The sequence below is a fragment of the Coenobita brevimanus genome, chromosome 67, assembly GCF_032717465.1.
Source record: "Coenobita brevimanus isolate Jiangsu-jjx chromosome 67, ASM3271746v2, whole genome shotgun sequence".
Classification (NCBI taxonomy): Eukaryota; Metazoa; Arthropoda; class Malacostraca; order Decapoda; family Coenobitidae; genus Coenobita; species Coenobita brevimanus.
Window position 1 is genome coordinate 28,933,500 of NC_137020.1, and position 7,318 is coordinate 28,940,817.

The window sequence follows — 7,318 nt, forward strand, 5'->3', positions numbered from 1 at the left end:
TATGACATCTATATGATCGACGAAAGGGGGCTTGAGCTTCGGTGTTTCTGATAGTTATAAGTAGCTGAAATGTCAATGCCAAATAATTTAAAGAACAGGAAGGAGTTGCAGGACATGAATGACGACGATGATGATGACGACGACGACGACGACGACGACGACGACGACGACGACGACGATGGCGGCGGCTGCGGCGGCGGAGGCGAGGAGGAGGAGGACGTGCAGAAGTAGGAAGAAGCAAGTAGGTAGGTATACAAGGAAAGTCTAAAGCCGACCGCCTGTCCCACGCAATTAAAAACCCCGATACCTTTCACGATAGACTCGACTGGTGGAAATAAAACTGCTGGCCAGATAACAAATGACACGGGTGCCAGATGGCGTGCTTGGCTTTGAACCTGACCTTTGACACGGCTGGAATCATTAGCACATTTAGCACTTACAACACGTAGCAGCAGTCAGTCTGATCCTAGCATGATATTTGACACGGTGGGGATCCAACACGCAGAATTATAGTTTGTTTGATCCAACCTGACACGAGATTTTGCTTCCCCATGGCTCAGTCTCCAGAACTATTGTCAGTCTGATCGTTCCTGACAAGAAATTCTGCCTTACCTTTTAACCAATCACCTGTTATTTTAAGGTAGATTTTTTTATGCAAGGAAGAAGGAACCACAGGCCAGAGGTGCCAGTTTGATCGTACCTGGCAAGACATTTGTGTCCCCTTTTAGCCAATCACCTGTTACTTTAAGGCAGATTTTTTTTTTTTTATGCAAGGAAGAAGGAACCAAAGGCCAGATGCCCGCAAGCCTGCTCCAAGAAAAAATAAAAACAAAATAACAGAGAATGAGATAATACTACATCCACGCTTCTTTTCCTTAACACGTACTCTCAGCATGCAATATTTCACCATCCAACTATAACTGCTCTGTGTTCGCTAAGGGGATGTAGCAGTTCTCTGGCAGGTGAGATCAAAGGAAATCTAGTATATGAAGGAAATATTGAGGTTCTTTAATCTTTTCAATATTGGTGCGTCTTTTACATTCCATTCTTCTTAACACCAGGCGATTTTATTCATCGAAGGAGAGAGACAAAAATAGGAAATATATCGTTAGTCAATCTATCTATCTATCTACCTACCAACCTCTCTCTCTCTCTCTCTCTCTCTCTCTCTCTCTCTATCGCCAGACACCTTAATCCCGTAGGGGGTGGTCACAAACAAATCGCCTCCATGCCACTCTATCCACCGCCATCAGGCTACCCTCTCTTACATACCTCTCCATCCTATCCTTCCACATTACCATTCACTCGTATTCTCGTCTTTGAAATTCTCCTCCGAAAATAAAAATAGTAAATAAGGTAGAAAACTGATAAATAAATAAATATAATCCAAGTGGCCGACGAAAGTGGGCAACACCTTCATGCACCGACCTTTTAAGTCTCCTAAATTACACACACACACACACACACACACACACACACACAGAATGTTAATACACTCTTACACGTCCTTCATATAAACTACACCAACGTAAAAAGAGAGACATAACATACAAGACAGAAATAAAATCCAGTCAGCAAAATAAATCGCTCAGGAGAAGATGCGGGTGAGAACGCTTACGGGAATAAGAACCCAAGGAATCTAGAAGGAGAAGTTTAAGAAAGTGGGTGTCCCGTACACTTAGCCCGCCCTCCTAACTCACACCTAACTGGACGGGTAATGCTGACAGTGTCCTAATCACGTGTAATTACCAGTGAGAGATTCTTCCCCACACTGCCGCGGTTGGGAAGGAAAACAGAAGCTGAGAGAGAAAGGCGAACCCGAGAGAGAGGCGAGACCCAAGTGAGAGAGGCGAGACCCGAAAGGCGAGATCCGAGAGAGAGAGAGAGAGAGAGAGAGAGAGAGAGAGAGAGAGAGAGAGAGAGAGAGAGAGAGAGGCGAGATCCGAGACAGGCGAGACCCGAGAGAGAGGCGAGACCCGAAAGAAAGGCAAGGCACGGACGATTCTTGGGAACAGCTATGTAACTTCTTGGTTCGTATTCTCGTCGGGTAAGGAAGCTCCCTAACATCTATTCCTAAGCGACTTATTTTGCTTATTACACCTTAATGTCCGTTTCCATGTTACAAAAAATCCTTCAAACATCGCCATACTCTGCATAAACAACGTACAAGAGGATATTAACCAGCTGTATCTAAAACTAAATCGCTAAGGAAGAGGAGCTAGGTGCCCTCCTTATTCAACAAGCTCCCTCGCATCTATACTAAGCGACTTATTTTGCTTATTACTTCTTACTCTCCGTCTCCATGTTACAAAAAATCATTCAAGCATCGCCATACTCTGCATAAATAACGTACAAAAGGATATTAACCAGCCGTAGCTAAAAATAAATCGCTAAGGAAGAGGAGCTAGGTGACCTTATTGAACAAAAATATGAGCCCTGAACTATGACGATTTTCTCTCCTGAGCTCAATAAAATCGTCTGTTGTTAGAATAAAAAAAAAAAAAAAAAGGAACAGATGAGGCAAACCCTACACTTTACGCTGTATTTCTGTAACTCCTTCAATCAGGTGCTTTATTCTGCTTACTTCTTACTACCTCCAGACGATTTTATTCAGCTAAGGAGGGACTTCAAGCAGTGGAGGTGTAAAGGAGGGCTATATCTAACACCTCAGCTCGAAAAAACTCCTCTATAATAAACAGGAAAAATATCAGCACCCATTCAACAGGTGACTTTATACTAATTAATTCTTGCTACCTCCAGACGATTTTATTCAGCTTAGAAGGGACCTCACGCAGTGTAGGTGTACACGAAGGCTATAACACATTCAGCTCGAAAAAGAAAAAAATCACGTCTAAAATTAACAAGAAAAAAATCCGCAGCCAACATGAAAAAAAAAAAAAAAAAAAAATCGCCGGATTTAGCTAACGCCAGACGATTTCTCGAAGCTTGAGAGAGAGAGAGAGAGAGAGAGAGAGAGAGAGAGAGAGAGAGAGACGTAATAATATATATAAAAAAAAGTGCAGGATTATGAGCCTGAATGATGTAAGCCAAGTCTATAACAAAATTCCCTGATATACGAGAAGGAAAATAAAATGAACGGTAAGAACGATGAAGAAGAACAAGGTGAAGGGAAGGAGTGTAAAGATGGGTGTTAAGATGAGGGGCTCGAAGCAGAATCACATCATTTGGCCACTCACCCGCCCCCAGGAAAAGTCAGGCAGGCACGCAGGCAGGAAGGCAGAGTGAGGCAGGAAGGCAGGGTGGGAGGGAGGGACACTGAGGTAGGAAGGCAAAGAGGGAGAGACACTGAAGCAGGAAGGCAGGGAGGGAGGGAGGGACACTGAGGTAGGAAGGCAAAGAGGGAGAGACACTGAAGCAGGAAGGCAGGGAGGGAGGGAGGGACACTAAGGTAGGAAGGCAAAGAGGGAGAGACACTGAAGTAGGAAGGCAGGGAGGGAGGGACACAGGTAAGTTGGCAAGGAGGGAGGGAGGGACACTGATGTAGGAAGGGAACGGTGAGACGAGGAAGGTAAGACAATGGGGCAGGCAGGCAGGTAGGCAAGGAGAAAGAGTGAGGGAGGTAGGTAGGTAGGTAGATGGGAAGGTCAGTAGGAGAGTGAGTGAGGTAGGAAGGAAGGTAGGCAAAGACGAAGGCTGAGGTAGGCAGTCAAGCAGGTAGAAGTACAGTAGAGTAGGCAGGCAGACAGACATGTAAGAATAGTGAGAAAGGATGAAGGAAGCAGGTAAACAGGTAGGTGGGCATAGATGGAGATATACAGTGGGGCAGAAAGGAATGAAAGAAGGAAGAGCGAGGCAGACCGAGATAAAGTAACAATGAAACTTGTACATGAGGGGAAGTAGGGAGGTAGGATGAAAGACAGGGAGGAAAGAACTCTGAAGTAGGCAAGGAGGGAGAGATACAATGAGGGAGAATGAAAGTAATAAAGTGAGGAAAGATGGGAGGAGACAGTGAGGCAGGTGGAAGGTGGGCAGGAAGGAAGAGAGGCTGGCAGGGAAGGAGAGATACAGTGAGGCAGAACAGAGGAGGGTATGAAGAGTGAGGTAGGTGGGGAAGGGGAGACAGTGACATAGGCAGGGATGTGTGAAGTAGGTGGAAAGTAGGCAAGGAGGGGGCGGGGACTGAGGTTAGCAGGTAGGGAGAAATACAATAAAGTTGGAGGGAAAGCAGGGAAAGCATGTAGGATGAGTGACACAGGCAGAATGGCAGAGGGAGGGACGTGACAAGCAGGGATGAGGTAAGCAGGAGGTAAAAGGTAGGCTGATAGGCAGTACAGAAGAAACTTAAGACGCAACGATGTGAGAGGCTGCAGGGAGAGATGTGAAAGGGCAAGTATAAATCAAGGGCCAGAAAGTTTAAATCAGGCAGTAGGGATGTGTCAGGGAGGAGGAAGATAAGCAAGGATATGTGAATTACTCGTATGTAAGGTGCAGACGATACCTGGGGAAGCAAGAGGAAGGCAGAGAGGTAGAGTGTAATTGGATAAGCAAGACGTAGGCAGGGAAGCAGACAGTAACTGGACAGGCAAGAGGGAGGCGGTCAGGCAGAAAAAGAGGCAACAGGAAGAGGAACCAGCATATGCAAGGTGGTATATGTGAGGCAGGTGTGTGCAGACAGGTAGGAGAGCAGAGAATGTAAGAACGAAAGAGAGAGACATGTGATCAGTGAAGGAAAACAAACGAGAAGCCGTGTGTGTGTGTGTGTGTGTGTGTGTGTGTGTGTGTGTGTGTGTGTGTGTGTGTGTGTGTGTGTGTGTGTGTGTGTGTGTGTGTGTGTGTGTAATGAAACCTGTTTGTTGTGGCTTAGCACTTAAACTACGATCAAGAAGAATGTATTAGCAAACTTTATGACATGTTGGTGTGTTTACAGTGCAGTGAAAACAGCTTTAACCCTTTCAGCCCAAGAACATCATTTATCATCTAACTCCAGACTATTTTATTCAGCTAAAGAGACCCAGCTTCCTAGTAAAATTATTAACGAAGGATTTATCGACAGCTTCATAACCTTTCCAGCTCATAAAATCTAGACACACACACACACACACACACACAGAGCAAGCGTGAAATATAAAGACGTCATCGTGCTGAAAAGATTAATGAAATTCTGGTCTACTGCTTTTATTCCCCGCAAGAGCCATGATTTTATCTAGCGACCTTGCAGTCCACGAGTTTAACAGCTTGGGAATTTCAGTATTAAACAACAGGGGTCTCTTATAAATTTAATTAAGTGGTCATGGGGTAGGATGAATGAAAGGTAAGTGACGTGTTGGTCTTGATGGTTCTGCCAAGAAGAGCCTCTCCCTCTCCCTGTGTGTGTGTGTGTGTGTGTGTGTGTGTGTGTGTGTGTGTGTGTGTGTGTGTGTGTGTGTGTGTGTGTGTGTGTGTGTGTGTGTGTGTGTGTGTGTGTGTGTGTGTGTGTGTGTGTGTGTGTGTGTGTGTGTGCGCGCGCGCGCGCCAGCCAGTCCTTTCAACTCCATTGCATTACTTTACAAACGCAAAATACTGCACCCCTTTCTTATAATTCTAAATTTCTTTCATCAATAACAATATTTAACACTCTGCTGCGTATTCTCTTAAGTTTATACATATTTCATCCGCTATATTACACCATTATTCACTCGCTTACATTCTGGGCACTTCACTCTTTTCAAATAATACATTCATTTTGCATTAACCAAGACCTTCGGTGCAAAAATGGCAATAGCAGTAATACTGCATTACATCATTACTAAGCTTACTCTCGTTTCGTTTCGTTTCGTTTATAAAGGCTCCAACATACTTACATACGTCGGCCCTTGTCACCTAATGGCGGCTCTCCATGTCGCTCGATCTCTGGCAGCCTCCCTCTTCAGTCCCTCATCCCTGAGGTCACATTCATTAACCTCGTCCCAGGTCATTTTCGGTCTGCCTTTCGCAACCCTATCCCTAACGTTAACACTCCTCACTTTCTGCACCCAACTGTCATCCTCTATCCTCTCCACATGCCGGAATCATCTCAATCTACCTCTTCTCATCACAACACCAATACACTCCAGTCCCATTCTACCTCTTAACTCTTCCACACAAGGGTAAAAACGTAAACATATCAATATTTTTGAATCAATATCTTTCTCTATTACGTTATTCTTACCTATAATCATTCATTCTTTCGTATATTACACTATTTCGTATTTATTTCCCCTTGTGCCGCATTCTCCTCAGATCTACTAAACTACAACTACACACTGTAAAAATGTCAACAGATCAAAATGTATATCTTTCTCAACGTTCTTCTTAAGTTTATTAGTTACTCTCTATATTAAACTATTTCGTATATATTTCCCTTTTACCGCATTCCTCTCAAATCTAACATATCCCTGCAACCACACACTGTAAAAACATTAACAGTCCAAAATTTTAGAGTCAATATCTTTCTCTATTACGTTATTCTTATTTATTAATCTCCCTTTATTAAACTATTTTGTATATATTTCCCCTGTACCGCATTCCCCTCAAATCCAACATACCCCGCCAAGCACACACTGTAAAGACGTCAACAGCTTATCATTAAACCACGTATAAACCGCGAGACAAGCGATCAGATCTGCAAGGAGAGGAAGGAGGCAGTAAACACGCACGGCTCGCTCGATTCCGGAATGTCGCTCTCCTGGGTTTGGGAATGCTGTCCTGCGCGATCTAAGAAATCAGACGCCGCAATCTGGGAGACGTCGCCACATTTGGTGGTTGGATCTGAGAATGTTGTGCATATTCGCGAATGTACACGTGCATGGTGACCATCGTGATACAATATTGTCATTATCGTTGTCACTGTCATTACCATCATTATTATCGCTGTCGTCATCATCACCAGCATCATCATCTACATCATCATCAGTACAACCTTCCCGCCGGGGAGGGGAGTGTGTGTGTGTGTGTGTGTGTGTGTGTGTGTGTGTGTGTGTGTGTGTGTGTGTGTGTGTGTGTGTGTGTGTGTGTTAAGGATCATGAAATCGGAAAACACAATCATCATCATCATCATTATCATCATCATCATCATCATCATTAGCAGCAGCAGCATAACCCTCCCTTGGATTTGAAAGACCAAGAAATAGGGCACCACCACCATCACCACCACCACCATCATCACCGTAATCCTTCATGAAGTGCAAGGAATCTAAAAACATACACTGGAAAATGCCATCAGCCTTCGTACATTACCCCAACCTTACTTCTCCCTAGTACACTGGGTGGTAGAAATGCAAATACGGGAAGTGGAAAGCATAGAGGTAAAAGAAGTGCCAAGAGAGTGCCCAATGCAATG